Source organism: Pyxicephalus adspersus, chromosome 3 (genome assembly GCF_032062135.1).
Source record: "Pyxicephalus adspersus chromosome 3, UCB_Pads_2.0, whole genome shotgun sequence".
NCBI classification, from domain to species: Eukaryota; Metazoa; Chordata; class Amphibia; order Anura; family Pyxicephalidae; genus Pyxicephalus; species Pyxicephalus adspersus.
In genome coordinates this window covers 130,520,772-130,536,540 of record NC_092860.1, presented here as the reverse complement: position 1 = coordinate 130,536,540, position 15,769 = coordinate 130,520,772, and positions in this window count along the sequence as shown.

The window sequence follows — 15,769 nt, the reverse complement described above, 5'->3', positions numbered from 1 at the left end:
AGCTGTGTACTTCACATTATTATAGGTGGTCTATCAAAGAAGGAGGAGAGTAAAAAGGAGGTAAGTATACATGGTGGAAGAGAATTTAAGTAAGTTTGTTTCTTTGCCTTCATGGGCAAAGCACAGGTTCACTTTAAAAAATGCACATAGTGGAATCATCTTATATGTAATATATTACCTTGTATTCTCATCCATACACGTGGGTATCATTTAATGTCATTTGTCACAAATCTTACCTGTTTACTTTACCTATTTAATGCAGCTTGAATTGACTTACACAGGTGTTGAATGCAAGGCTTTGTGTGTTTACAGCATACATTTTATATAAAATTTCAGATTAAATAATTTGCCTATTCTTTTTTTGCTGTAAGTCTTGCGTCTGGAAAAGAGTTTCAGTTCTAAAGGTAGCTGTCTGTAAATATCATTACAGATTTAATATTCATAAAATACAGGCATATTCCAGTAGAAATGCATTAAATAAGTGTCTTGGCTGAAGAGTGTTAATCATATTTTTATAAAGGAGACTCCTCTCCTTGCACTTTGTTCCAGCTGGCATGAAAATATTGGGAGCTGCCATTAAATGGCAATCATTTGAATTATAATACAGGAATTCCATGTTCCTCTTGACAGGCAGCCAGAACCTGGAACAGGATTGTTTCCACATAGAAAACTTCTTTGAAATATTTACTTCTTGTAAGTTTTTCCGCTAGTGATTGCAAGAAGGGAAAACATTTTCTTGTCTGAATTCCAAGTGTTCATTGTTCTTTAGCATGTGAGAAAAAAAAACAGACTTGATTATGCCCATAGAAGAATATATTCACCAGGGTCTGTTTTACAACAGCTGGATCAATATCAACTGTAATTAAAGCAAATCTGTGGGTATAAAACACAGAAGAAACTGCTACTTACTTTATGTAGCAGACATATTTCTTCTACAGCACCCAAGGCCCAAATACTAGCACACCCTGATATCCAAATAGCACCTAAAGCCATGTAAGATGATTGTCACCTGAGGTGAATGGTAGTGACGGGAGAAAATCATCTAGCACGTGTACAACCGTACCCTATTGTTCTTCAGGGTGAACTAATGAACAGCAAGTACTTTCCTATGGAGGTGAGCGCAGTTGGGTGCCACTTGCTCATCCTTCCCCCTCCCCTCTCCATATAATTGTGTGTACAGCTCTCGTTCCTTTATCTGTCCCTGGAAACATTCACAAAAGATCATTTCCAGCTACAGAAATCTGACGTCTGTCTGACGTCTGTACATGGTTTAACTCCTTTGCTTGTTGTCTCTGTCTTACCCTTTGCTGCCTTTTACATCTCACTGTTGGATAATTTGGCTGCTTATCATCAGGATGGGTAATTTGTTGGAAACACAAGGCATGTCAATATTTGGTATAATATAGTCCCAGCACGCTCTACAGAAAAAACATGCAGGTACCTAAATATAAAGTAAATAGAGGTTAGGTACACTGAAAGTAGATGTAATGAATGACATTTTGTTGTATATGAGTATTGTGCATGATAAACAACTGTCATTTATAGAAGAAACACTTGTTTTTCCATTTTTTTTCACCTCTATACTGTAAGCTTGTGTAGCATTATTGAGCCACCTCCTTTATATATGCGTGCAAACATTTTTCAGCACACAATAGTGGACAATGCCTGCAAAATATGTGCTGAAAGGGCCACTTGATGTCTCCACTTGCCCATGCACAGGACAACAATAAAAGCGCAAAATTGGGGGCAAGGCAGAGCATTATTACTGAGGAGAAGACCTTTATGGAAGAATCAGTAGGTATCATTTAAACAAAAGCTGCAGATTTAAATGTAACATTATAAAGCCCAATTGAACTTTCAGTTTAACACAGCTATATAAATTCAGGGTGCATCAAAACAAAACAGGTGTGCAAAGTTTTATGGTTCTTATCTCTAGAAAGCAGCCACGGTGTGGGGTGTATACATGCTGCCATCTAGTCTCGCTCCACACTGCCAAGAAATTTGAAATGCCAAAACAACCTATAGTAGGCCTATCGTTTTATTCTCCTAAACACCTATAGACCCTTGCTGATCATGATCTACCACTCAGACATATGATGGAAAAACAAATCAGATAAAATGTTTGCTGAAGCAGAATGACAAGAAGGCACCTGCAGGTCTTGACAGTAAAGCTACGTACACACTTCCAATTATTATCGTTGTTAAACGAACGACGAACGATCCTGCACGATATCTACGAACGATCGTATAGCACCGCCGGTCCGGTCGTTCGTTTCCAACGACTTTCCTCGTTCGTCGGCGTCGTTGGTTAGTTTTTTTACCAACGATTTTTGCCCAATCGATCGTTCGTCGTTCGTTCGTCGTTCATTTTGAACGATAAAAATTGGAAGTGTGTACGCAGCTTTACTCACTGGACAAGTATTTCATGTACTGTTGATGGTAATCTTTCTGTTTATTCCCTCCCACTAAGTGATGTCATCTCCTCCCATTACAATTTAGGATTTTACTACGCAATGCTTTCAACCAGATGTCCAAAAAAAACACCTTAATAAACCAATCAAAGTATTTTTACATTTCTGCTCTATCCATGCGCATGCAGTATGCCTCCAGGAAACCCGCTAAGCAGCATCTTTTGTGCCACAATTACTCTACGCTTCTTACTTTCCCTTTGTCCTACTGACAACCACATTTAGTTTGGTTTCTTCTTCTACCCTACCTTTTCAAAGTAACCTAAAAATAGTACGGTTCATTTACTAAGGAGTTTAAGCTGTTCACTATGGCTGCATGCACACAGAACACCTGTGGAAGGGCTACTCGACAGAAGCTCTGTTCTTTTAACCCTTGCTATAATAAAGATATTTTTAAAAATATGTGATGTGTTCCTGCCCTTATTGGGGATCCCCCTTGGTAAAGGGGATGTTAGGATTCCAAATATACTCTCCATCTGTGGACTCCTACAACACAGGAGTTATGTTGTGAGGATGAGGCCCTTTCCCACAATGATGGCCCTTGCTAGCATTTGGGGTGGGGTTCTGCTTTTTGTCAAAAGCAAAACGTTTTACCCTCTTTCTTGTTTGGCAAACCAGCTTCCAAAAAAGTGTTTATGGGTAGGAAATGGGGCACACATGTTCACTGTCTCATTTACTATCCAAGAAGATCTGCCAATAAAAAATAGACCTTACACTTTTCTATAAACTTTTCACCTTTGTCAAAACTTGGAATGATGCAAATTCCCTATTACTACATATCAAGACAGTCTAGCTGTGAGAAACTAATTGCGCCCATTATTTACATCCACTCCTTCTCTCATATTGACCGTATTTTTACCGATTTTAATTTGCCACTCATCTTTTCTGCAGCCATTATACTAAACCATTGGTCTGACCATTAGTTGGCCATCATTTGACATTCTATCACTCTGGAATGAAAACTCTTTCTTTCAGGAGCCCCTAGTGTTACTCTCAGAACCCCTCTTTCTGCTGTGCTGTTCAACCCTGTTTACATTTTTAATTGACAACACCTCTTTGGTGAGCTTCCCAGTACTTTGATCAGAAGCACATAAAGCCATGCTTAGAGGACATATCATTTAATTGGCATTACAGTGAAAAAATAAATAAATAAATAACATTTGATAAACATTGAGACACAAAATAAACACATGTCAACCTTTCAGATCAATTTATAAACCCTTCTAAAACCAAGCTGAAAACCAAGTTCATCTGAGTTTAAATATCTGATTATTAACCTTGCAGATAAACAAAATTGAAAGGAAATACAATAAATATGATGAAGCATAGTACTTTAGTACAAACCCATCCATCCTAAAACTGATTCAGGCTTGTTTTACCAGCAGTCCCTTTAAAATCCCCCTTATATTTTGGTCTACCAGTCTTTTGTCTACCATTACTCTTCCACTTATCACTGACGATCTCCATTTTTTTTTTTTCTAGGAATCCCACAAATTTCTATTGAACACCTTAAACTTAATAAGCAACCAGGTCCGGTTGGCTACACCACTGCCTACTATAAAAGGTTTACTGATCCCAGTTCAAAACTAGTAGCTGCATATAAAAGCCAATTAAAAAAAAGTTTCTTTTTTGAATTCCTAACAGTGGTAATTAGCATGCTTCCCAAACCTGCCATAGATGATAATAACTGTTCAAATTATAGGCCATTTTCACTCAGTTAAATTTAGGTATGAAAACCATGTCTTCCGGGCGGGGTTCTCTCCTCCTGTATCACTGTCTGTATTAGTCTGTCATTTGCAATCCCTATTTAATGTACAGCGCTGCGTAATATGTTGGCGCTATATAAATCCTGTTTATTAATAATAATAATAATAACAATAAATGACCAAAGTTTTAGCCTTTTTTATTATTCCCCGGCTTTTTTACAACTGGAAGTGAATGGATATCTCTTCAACAGGTATGAAGTTTGAGTTCAGTCTTAAGTTGGATTTCATGCAAAATTCAACCTTTTGCTACTTTCTGCAAATTTATGTGGCAATTCACACAGGCAGATTATATTAGGTGAATTCCATCTTTAGGGAGCAGGGATAGGTGAGTGTTCTTTAATGTTTGCCAAACATGTTTGTGTCTAACCCATTGCAGTTGAACCAATGTAACCTTGCTTACTGTTTGGGTGGTAAGATAAACTGATATTATTTGGCAAGAAAAACACTGACAGGTAAGTCATTGTGATGGTACACAGCAGACAGCATTCCCATTGCTGGTGGCTGAGGTATCCATTAAAACTAAACAAATTCAGTTACTGCATTGAAGAATGTGCTAAGTGTAGTTATCCAAAGCAGCCAATGATAATTTCCCACTGAGTGATAATCTCCCACTGATACCGTATATTTACTATAAACTCAGACATAATTAACTGTTACTTACATTCAACAAATATTTTTGGATTGCTTGCTGAATAATCCTCTATACATACACAGTACACAACAGAGTTTTTTTTATTCACCTGTTGGGCATAACCTTTAAAATTGGTTTTCCGTTAAAAGATTTTTCTGAGCTGATGTCAAACATTTCATGGTGCGTCTTGTAAATAAACTGATTAAAGCTTTGCAGGAAGGTTTGATTTACTGTTTGTCTCTGACTTCTCTAGATAACAGTCATTGGAGACTGACAAATACATGGTGAATATGGATGAGAGACAGCATATCAGCAGATGTTAGAGCGAGTCTGTAGGTAGGGTTCTGCAGGAAACTCTGGACCGTCTCGGCAGGCTCTGCTCCAAGAAAAAGAAGCCACATGTTGAGGAACTTGTAATATTTTAACACCACAAGCAGCATATTTCTGCAAGAAAATTCAGCCAATTTTCCCAGCCAAAACCAATATTGATAGAGCTTTTCGTCCAATCAACAAATGCCATTGTTTATAGGGTATAATTTTTCTTGGTTGAAGTTCAAAGCTTAGCTCTTAGGATTTGCTAAATGAAAAAAAGGAAGAAAAATAGCCCCCCTCCCAGAAAAAGAAAAAAAAAACACAGAGAAATGTTTGCAGGAAGGTTAGTCATACGATGGAAACTCTTTCAGAAGGTTTATTTAGCCATTTATAAGGAGGGAAATCATGAACACAGACTTGGGAAGACAAACTGAAGGAAATCAGGGTGCAGACATCCAGATGTATTACACAGTATCCAAATTTTAAGGAGAAATAACTGTTACAGAAATATTTGTTTGGTTGGCCTTACTGTAAATGGCCTTACATGTCAGACTTACTGCAGGAGTTACCCTAGTCTGGACTTTTTAAAGCAAGCCTGCGGATTTGTAAATTCTAGTAATTCACCAGTGCTACTTTCATTTAGAAGCTTCCCAATTCTTCATGCACTCTTCTTTTAGTAAAATAGCTCCCCGATAGTCCAAAAATATGGCACATGTTGTTACAGGTAACAAAGACCACATTCAGGGTAACTCCCTTTCATTCTTTTCATATCTTCCGGTTGGCAGTGGCTGTTCTTCAACCTCTATGGGTAATAGGAAGATGAGAAGCACAGTATATGGTGGACCAGAGAAAGATATTGAAAACCATTGACCTGAATTTTAGTGTCCTGTGCCTGTGTGTGCATGCATCCGTAGGAGCCTAAAATAAAATTGTAAAATGGAAATTTATATTGCAAAAAAGTGCTACACAAGCCACAGTTCTTTTTACTATTTTATTAATGTCTGCAGACAGTTATGTTTTTTAAATTCAGTAAAATATCTGCATATAGGTTCCTTGTAACATGGCTAAACAATATAAAAATTTGTGTTGTTTTGATCACAGCTTTTGTACCCAAGAAATGTTAAAACTGCTGATGTCATGGTCCACTTGTGATTGCCATGTGAATTATTCTGTGAACTGAAGAGGATATTTAAAATTAATGTTGTCAGGGTGAAAAGTGCATCTTAGTAAATTGTCCTCCTGAGATGACAGTGGCATCAAAAAAGGTCTTAACATCTTCCTGTTTTTATGTTTTGCAATTTAAATTGCACTACATTTTTTCAAAGATCAACCACAAGACTATTTCCTTAGCATTGCAAATAAGGTAAAGCTGTGTTCATAATACACAGTTTAATCCGTAGTGTTTAATATGCAATCATAAATAGGGAAAAACAGGATTTGTTGGGGTTGATTAAATGTTTGAAGTGAACACAGATTCACCTAAGCTAACTTCTGCTTTGCTATGTAAATAGTTTCTGTACCTATAAATTATTATATTAAGCTACGTACACACTTCCATTGGTTCTCGCCCAATAATCGGCGCAGGGCCAATATCGGATGAGAAAATGAAGTGTGTACAGCACGCCTCGTTCATCGAATGACTGTCCTGGCGAATCCACAGACGATGAACGATTGTAATGCAGGGGAAAGGGGTGCCGCTCCGTCGCTCTCCCCCTCCCCTCTGCATAGAGCAGAACGTTTCTGTATGTACAGCACTCATTCATCCTGAAAGATCCTTTCCAACGACTGAAATTGGAAGTGTGTATGCGGCTTAACAAAGGACTGTACACAATCCACAGACATGTCACTAGCTGTTCCACAAAGGGCCTCACAATCTAATTTCCCTCCCAAAGTCATAATCACGATATAAGGTCAATTTTTAGGGGGAAAGCCAAATAACCTTACTACAACCTATGAGGAAACCCAGACAAATACAGGGAGAACCTGCAAACTCCATGCAGATAGTGTCCTGGCTGAGAATCGAACCTGTGACCTAGAGCTCTGAAGGTCAAATTTCTAACGTCTAAGCCAAGGTGCCACACACTTTGTAAGGTTTTCTGAACTGATGCAATTTGTGCAATCAAAACTTATCCACCACCAATTATATTAATTATTGTCTCTAATTAAAATACCTTGATAAAAGTGATATTTAGAGTAATTTGAATGAAAAACAAAGGGCTGTAATCTCACTTGTAATCATTTTAATTAAAGTCAAATTACTAGCATAGGTGCCACATATTGCCACAATCAGAGGGAATTCCTAAAGAGGAAAAAAATGATATATTTTAATCTAAAATAGGAAATGAGGCTGTTTCTTAAGCAAAATCAAAGTAAGAACAATATATCCAAACAATGAAATCTTCCCAGGAGTGGCAGACCTGCCAACTTTTCTTGATGATACAACATGAACTCATCTAGAAAGCCGCAATGGATCCTATAAAACATCCCAAAACTACAGATGTATCTTATTTGTCTATTAAAGGTCACTGTACATGAGTACACAATCAGAAAGACTAAATGATAGATGGATTCATTGGAAAGGTGCTACCTTAGAACATAAATCATTACATTTCACTTGACAAGAATCTCTTTGGATTTTGGGAAAGATCCATGAACAGAAAAGATGAAAGTGGAATGGTTATTATAAAGCAAGGATAACATTTCACACCAAGAACATACTTCAAATTAAAACAGAAAGTTAAAAAAGTCCAGACTTTTTTTTAGAGATGATGTGATATAACTAGAGAACATAATCCAATCAAGATTGAGATGTTCAAAATTCCCTACTTAAATTTATTAGAAGAGTTTGATTGCAGTTGTTAAAAGTGATGCAATTTTTTATAAAGTAAAAAGGGGACAATTACTTTTTAATTTTTTCCACTTGATTGAATTTTGACTCTTGTTCAACAAATAAACAATGATATTACCGTTTCCACTTTACTGGCTGTTGTCAAATAAAAATTTAGGTTAAAAAATAACAGCAATATCAAAAAAATGTATATATATATAAAATGTATAAATATAATAATAGATGAAATTAGGAAGGTAGAAAATACAGACCACAAACATGGCTCTATATGCCTGTACAATGCTGTAACACAAAAATTGAACCTGATTAGTGTATGATAGAAAGTTTACCTTTCAATTTTTAAAATACAAGCTGGGGGCCGGTTGGTGTGAATTCACAGGACTAACTTAGAACAATAAAAAAAATCCTTTGTGATATAAAATGTATTTCCGATGCATATTGAGCTGTTTTCCTGGAGTTCTGTTTAAGCAGATTTTATCCTGGTTAAAAAAAATAAAAAAATTCCCCCGATACTATAACAAGGAAGTTGTCAATGGTATTACATATCTATGAGCTCCTCATACTTTAATTATGAACATATATATGACCCAATGTGCTTTTGCTGCCAGGAGAGTCTGCAGTCTGCCACTAGAAATTAATTTTGACAGGAGAGAATAACTTTAGCTACCACATTTTGCAATATAATTCTACTATTGTTCATGCAATGAGACAAAACCCCATCTATGGTCTAGACTCTATGTACACAAAGGTTGCTCTAAACCACATATTATGTTACCTAACTTCTCTAAAATATGGTCGGCAGTGTGTCAAACTGAGAAAAAGTGAGATGTCAGATATTCCTTTTACCAACATAATGCCCCTGATTCATCAATAAAATCCGCGCTCGCTGGAAGCACGAAAGTACGCGCGGCCAGCGTTCGCGGTTTACCGCGGTCCGGACTCGAGTGTGCGCGTACACTCGCCTCCTCACTGCCAGCCGGATTCCTGCCTTCATAATAATGAGCAATAGGGGGTGCGAATCTTTCCAATTAAGGCGATTAGATTTCAGCTGCGCGAAAGTGGTGTTCTTTTCAACATCCCATTCAGGACTTTTTCATTTGTTGGCCACTTTAGAAAACGGAAAAAAGTTCTTGTGAATGGAGTTGAAAATTATCATACCATTATTAAGCGATCTTTGTCCTCTACTTTTTAAACCCTGATAGCCAAGAAACAAAAATTGCTCCCACTTTTTAAATACAGTGTTTACAGAGTGGAGGGCAGGTTTATAAAGCATTGTTTGTTCTCCATTTTTTTATAAATAGGTTTCTCAGTACTATTTAAATCTGGTGCTACATGTTAATTGGAACATTTTGAAACAGTGCTGAGCGAATACTTACTAAACAAATACTTGAAGTGGTTTTGAACAAATGCCAATTTATGCAATGCCTGATATAATCTCCTTTGATAAAATCAAAGGACATTTGGACATAACACTTAAAGCAGCATAGTTTCTAAAGTTAAAATGTAATGGTAAAATGTCTTAAGAAAAAAAATATTGTTGGGTATTTTTTCTGCATTTCAAGGTTCAATAGCATGATCATTAAAATGTAGCTACAGGATTAAAGCACGTGGCATATAAAGACTATCTGACACCCAGAAATAATAACTTAACACAAATGCTGTACATACACTCTTTATGAGTACAAAAGTACCACTTTACACTGGCGGTCAGCTTAGGTGAAAATCATATATGCACCCAATGCTTATTGAGAAAGGCTGATCTAGACCAAGAGAACTAGTTTCCTGTAGAATTCCTATCCCATAGATCAGCTTTTCTTAACCTTTTACAATGAGTGAAACCCTTACAATACCTTTCATGTCTGAGGGAATCCCTCCCAATAATACCAATATCCAAAGTTCAAAGTACATTAGTGTGATGGTCAACGGGAAGAATGTTTCTTACACTGCAGACCAGTGAAAAAAAAATGTCACCCTTGCAGATAACTAAATAGATCATTGGTGTCAGTGATAAATGACTGAAGAGGCACAAATTGCTCATTGCTCAAGGAACACCTAACAAACTCCCTCAGGTTAAGAAACACTGCCATAGATTGTACGACTATGCATCAGTAACACTAAAATATTGTATACTTGTTTACTTGTGTAAATGTTGTATCAAATCCTTAAAAAATATAAAAACATTATTGGGCCTTTAGCTTTTGTTATACCTGTTGAATAAAAAGGTGTTGTGAGTGCTCCTAATAATAAAGCCTCAAACTTTAAACTTAACACAAGAATCACAAGGATCCATACCTGTGGATCAGGAAAGTGAGTGGGATTTCTTTAAGAAATCTCTTGATGCACACATTTGTCGGGTTTGCGTTTCCATCGCTCATGCAGGGCATTTTTACTCTTCATGACAAGAAGTAAAAAGACTGGGGAATGTGAAAAAACACAAACTCTGAATAGAATATTAGTGGGCAAATTGAAACTTTGTTTTTTATAGGGGTAATAAGCAAACTATTTTGGAAAAAAAGGTCATGGGGAACTGAGCACTACCTTTGAGGACATGTGCCAATGCAAAAGAAAAATGTATGTGGTTTTAAGGACAACATTGAACATATATATCCTTTAAATAACATCCTTGGGGGATGCCCAAACTGTTTGTGTGGTGAAATTTTATTGTAAAAAGTGTGGAGTTCCCACTTTAAACAAGATACATGTGCATTATGGTCAGGAAAAGAGCTTGCAAAAATGTGTACAAAACACATATATCTAGTACATAATACATATTTATTTTATACTATCTTTATTATATTCTCTTTGATATAACCCAATTCAACCCTTTTACATCTACTGTTCTTCCAACACCCATTCTAACACATTGTTCATTGTAAAGGTGTGCATGATTTAGTCATTCCAAAATCTAGTTTCAGGACTTCTCCTCCCCACTTGTACAAGAGTTACCATAAGTATAACATGTGCACAGACAGTAAGAGCAGTTAGACATTTACATTACTAGATTGTTTGCTTGCTAGAAACATGAGTCAAATTTTCAGTTTTAGTTGATTTCTTCGCAATTAGTCATAGAATTAGTCAGTGTCTCCAACAATATCCTCTGAGGGAACTTACACAGGAAATTAAGTAATTTCTTCAGTTTTCAGCATTATAATTTTGGCACCAGGATCACAAGAAACAATTGTGGTATATATTGTAAGAATAATACATTAAAAATGTAAGTCATTAGTAGATGAAACAATACAAGACAATGATCTGCAATATGTCATTGTCTGCATGAGATATATCCCCAGCGAGGAATTAGGTGAGTTAGCAAGGGCCTGGATCTCCTCTATTTTATAAGGGGAGTCCTCATGCAATACTTGCTCACACTATCACAACACAAAGCCTTTTTGGTTTGATGGTAAAACAGCTATTCTGTATATGGTTCATTTTAGCCCAAACACTATGACAATGAGAAAAGGAAAAAGGTGGGGGAATTCAAAACATTATTTTGTTTTTTGCAGTACAGACATAGCCTGTCCCTTCTGCAGTAAACAACCTGTCCGCTCAAAATGTTTTAATGTTTACCCTAATTCCTCTTTAAACACAAAATCCCATCTATTTCTTGCCAGCAACATAATGTGTGCACTACTGTGTGCAAAGAAAAGGCTCTGGAGTGAAATAGTCATTATTATTAATTTTATTAAACAGTATTTATATAGCTCCAACAGATTACACAGTGCTGTACATTAAATAAAGTTACAAATGAAAGACAGACAGACAGTGACACATGAGGATGAAAGGACCTTGCCCAGACCAGCTTACAATCTAAGAGGTGAGGAAAGTAACATACAATAGTAGTGGGGATATGGATTGGTGGGTGAGTAGTGAGGGTTTAGGAGACAGAAGAAGACAGATGGGTAAGTTTGAAAAGATTTTAAAAGGATTTAGGGCTCTTTTATATGAGCAGAAAGTAGGAGCAAGCCAAATCGGAGGAGGAAGACCATTCCAGAGAGTTGGGGCAGCTCTGGAAAAGTGTTGGAGCCGTGCGTGTGATGAGGTTATGAGTGAGGAAGTCAGGATAGGTCATTGGAGGAGCGGAGAGAGCGGCTAGGGGGAGTATTTTTTCTATCAGGTCAGAATGGTAAGTGGGACAAAAATTGTGGAGAGATTTGAAGGCAAAGCACAGGAACTTGAATTTGATTCTAAGGTGAAATGGAAGCCAATGAAGAGAACTACAAAGAGAAGCAGTGGAAGAGGAGCGGTGGGAAGGATGGATGAGTCTGGCCGCAAAATTCATAATAGATTGTAGAGGAGGGAGTTGGGTTAATGGAATACCAGAGAGGAGGATGTTACAGTAGCCCAGACGAGAGATGATAAGAGCGTGTACAAGGAGTTTGGTGGTCTCTGGGGACAGGTAGGGGCAGATTTTGTAGATGTTGCTCAGGTGAAAGTGTAAAGGGCAAATGAGAGGGCAGAATTAACGGTGACGCCAAGACAACGTGCCTGAGGGGATGAATGACTGTGTTGTTAACAGTTAGAAATATTTCAGGGGGAGATGTGGATTGTGAGGGGAGGAAGATGATGGGGGTGTTCCTACAACAATAGAAACGGAGGAGCTCCCAACAACTGCCCTTTTAGGAACTTGGTAATGATATTGTACAAAAAGGAAAAAGTCTATTTTCTCTACAGGAACAAGGTAAATTACAGAAGGAATGCTGTGACTTTTACTGGAGTGTCAAAAAGTAAATCCTGATTTAAAGATTATTAATACACAGACATCTTTTTAGCTGATTTTTATCTATCCTTTTATATAAAGTAAATAATATGGTGATAGTCTGCTTTAAAGGTCTAATACATTTTAACAACACAAACTACAGAAAATAGTTAGAAGCAGAGATCCCCTAAATGGTTTTAAAAATGTATAATTTTTTAAAATTAGGTTGGGGTCATTTTGGGGCAACATGAAACCAGCTGAGTAAATAAAAACCAAGTAAATTAGCAATTTTAGGAAGAGAACTTACAGTATTGATACAACCATTAATTCTTATGGAAAATTCCATCAAACATGTCTGCATGCTAATGGGGATTAACACATTAATCTCAAGGTATATGTTTAATTTCACAAACCCCCCAAGTGAGGACATTCACACATTTCTAGAAGGCCCCAGCACACAGCTAACCCATGTACATTAACATGAATGAGTAATTATGTTGCAGTAGTTAGGTAGCACAGAGCAGCAGGGTGCTATGTATTTTCTCAGGTGTTAATATTTCCTTTCATGAATATGTAATAGAAAGAACAGCTTCCAAAAAAACCATATAAGTCTGCTTTAACTACTAGAAATACATGTAGCCTTTGGCTGGCAGACCACTGTGTGGTTTGCTGGAGTCTCTGTCTTACTTACAGCTATTACCATAAAGCAAATGCAGTGACCTAATGGGTTTTCCTTGTTCCTCTGAAAGGCTCTTTAATAGCACAATGTTTATATTGCAATAAATTTACTATATTATTTAAAACCAATGAGCATGTGCACATATAATCTCTTGTTGAGCAATGTGTGCTTGTACAGCCATGTCCTATTTAAGGAACAGATCAGTTAATAAAATACATAAGTAAATATCGGCAATGCAAGGTTAAAGCAGCAGACTGGAATACTGGAACTGTCAGCATATGGCTTTTCTATAGAAGGGGAGTGCTTATCACAATAGGCAAATATTGGTCCATAGCTTTGTTACATAAACCAACTCTAGCCATCAATCTTCTCATACTATTCTAGAATCATGACAGTGGAAATATATTAACATTTTAAGGGTTTACTATAAGAGTCTGTACATTTATAAATAGATCCCATTAAGTTGAGATTCATAATTATCATATTACCCACAGTACATTTCCAAAGTTGCAAGAACATTGGATATTACAGTAAATCTCTTGCTAACCTGGCATTATATGCTATGACACACCACTTTCCACAATGCAATGCAAATGAAATATAATGAGGTGACCCACATTATATTGCGTGATGCAGCATGGGCGTACTTCAGCACTGACATTCCCAATGAACATTTGTTTGCTGCAGGTGTTCTGGGCATTTGAAACCTGGGGCACAAGTCATAGGCTATGGCACTTGGTAATCTATTTTTATATCTAAATTTAGTCTATAGTTAAAGCTTTTCCTCTTGTAGAGAATAGCGTTATGCATTAGGAAAGTACTGATCATAGTTACTCTTTCAATATGGGGGCTACAACCGCTGTCCTCACCTTTGAATATTAGTTTTCTGGCTGTCATGCTGATGCTTTGGTTTCAAACCATTTTTATTTTCTTATATGGAAAAAATATAATGATAACTATTTCTGACATTCATTTACAGCCTGCTCATCGCTGACTCAAATGTTTTACCGTCAGACAAAGCCTGGCAACGAGATTAAAACCTTTAAAGTTTTATAATTGAAACACAGCATTAAAACACAGCTTTAAATATATATATATATATTTATATATATAATTAGGTTTTGATGAGTAATTAGAATATTTGTGGCAAGTGCACAGAGCAGGTACTTAAACAAAATTCACTTTACTAAAGTTAGAACGATTAGAGATGAAATTTGATTGGTGGATATCAATACTGCACTTTGGGATAAGCTTATTTATGTACTAAGTGTACATTCTAAAAAGTAAAATTCAGCTATGTTAATAGGCTGTTGCAAGACAGCCTTTAGAACATGTTTCTTCTATTGTAATGCAGTGCACAATAGAATATTGGTGTGCTGAGCTGCTGATCATTTTTATTGGCATGCCAAACATGCCATACCAGTGCATATTACAGTGCATTGTGGTGCATTGGACGGCAATTCTTATGAATGTGCTGAGAAACCCGATGCATAGAAAATATGTGCGGTAATGCAATTGGGAAAATACAGCACGCAGAAACAGTATGAAAAAATATCAAATACAGGATGAAGTGGAGTGTGTCCTGCCTAACACGTTTGCAGTTTGTACAATTAATTTTGTAACTTAATGATAGGGTTTTTTTTTATAATTTTCACTGAGTAATGAAACTTGTGTAATGTAGTGAAACTCACTACTGTGCTGCATACCAGGATATCCCAGCAGGACTATGCAGTTAGTAGATTTGGCTGCCCATTGTGAAAATACAATTAAAAACTTTGAGTCAACCTTTTTACATTAAACATGCCATAAAAATTTAAAGGGTCTCTTGGTACTGGGACGTGTTTCCATATGTTTTTCTTAAAATGGACAGAAATCGTGTAGTCTGAGAGATTGAAACTTCCATATCGGTTTACTGGCATGAACTGCCCTAAAGCCTTTCCAGTATTATGATCCCATTCTTCGGATGTTCACTTGAAATGTTGATATCTCCAGAAAGTGAGATCAGAATTCCTATTTTCAGAAGGCTATTGGCAGTCCCTGGAGCAGCATGAATGATCACTCCGCTGTTTAACCACGTTTACAGCAGGATTAAACCATTGTGATGGGATATGGTCACAGCTTCTGGCAGTTCATTCTAGAAATTGAATGGCATCCAGGACATAGATTTATTTGTATGATTTAAACATTTTTTCCAAAAGTAGGAACAAAATCTGTTGCTGTATTTATATAAAAACTATACATCTAGAACTGACTCATCCAAAGGTGGACAACACTTCTGGATGATTTCACTGCATAGCCAGCAGTCTCGTCAGCCTGATGTAATGGTAGGGTCAATGAGTAATGAAAGAAGTCACCATATTTCTCAATTG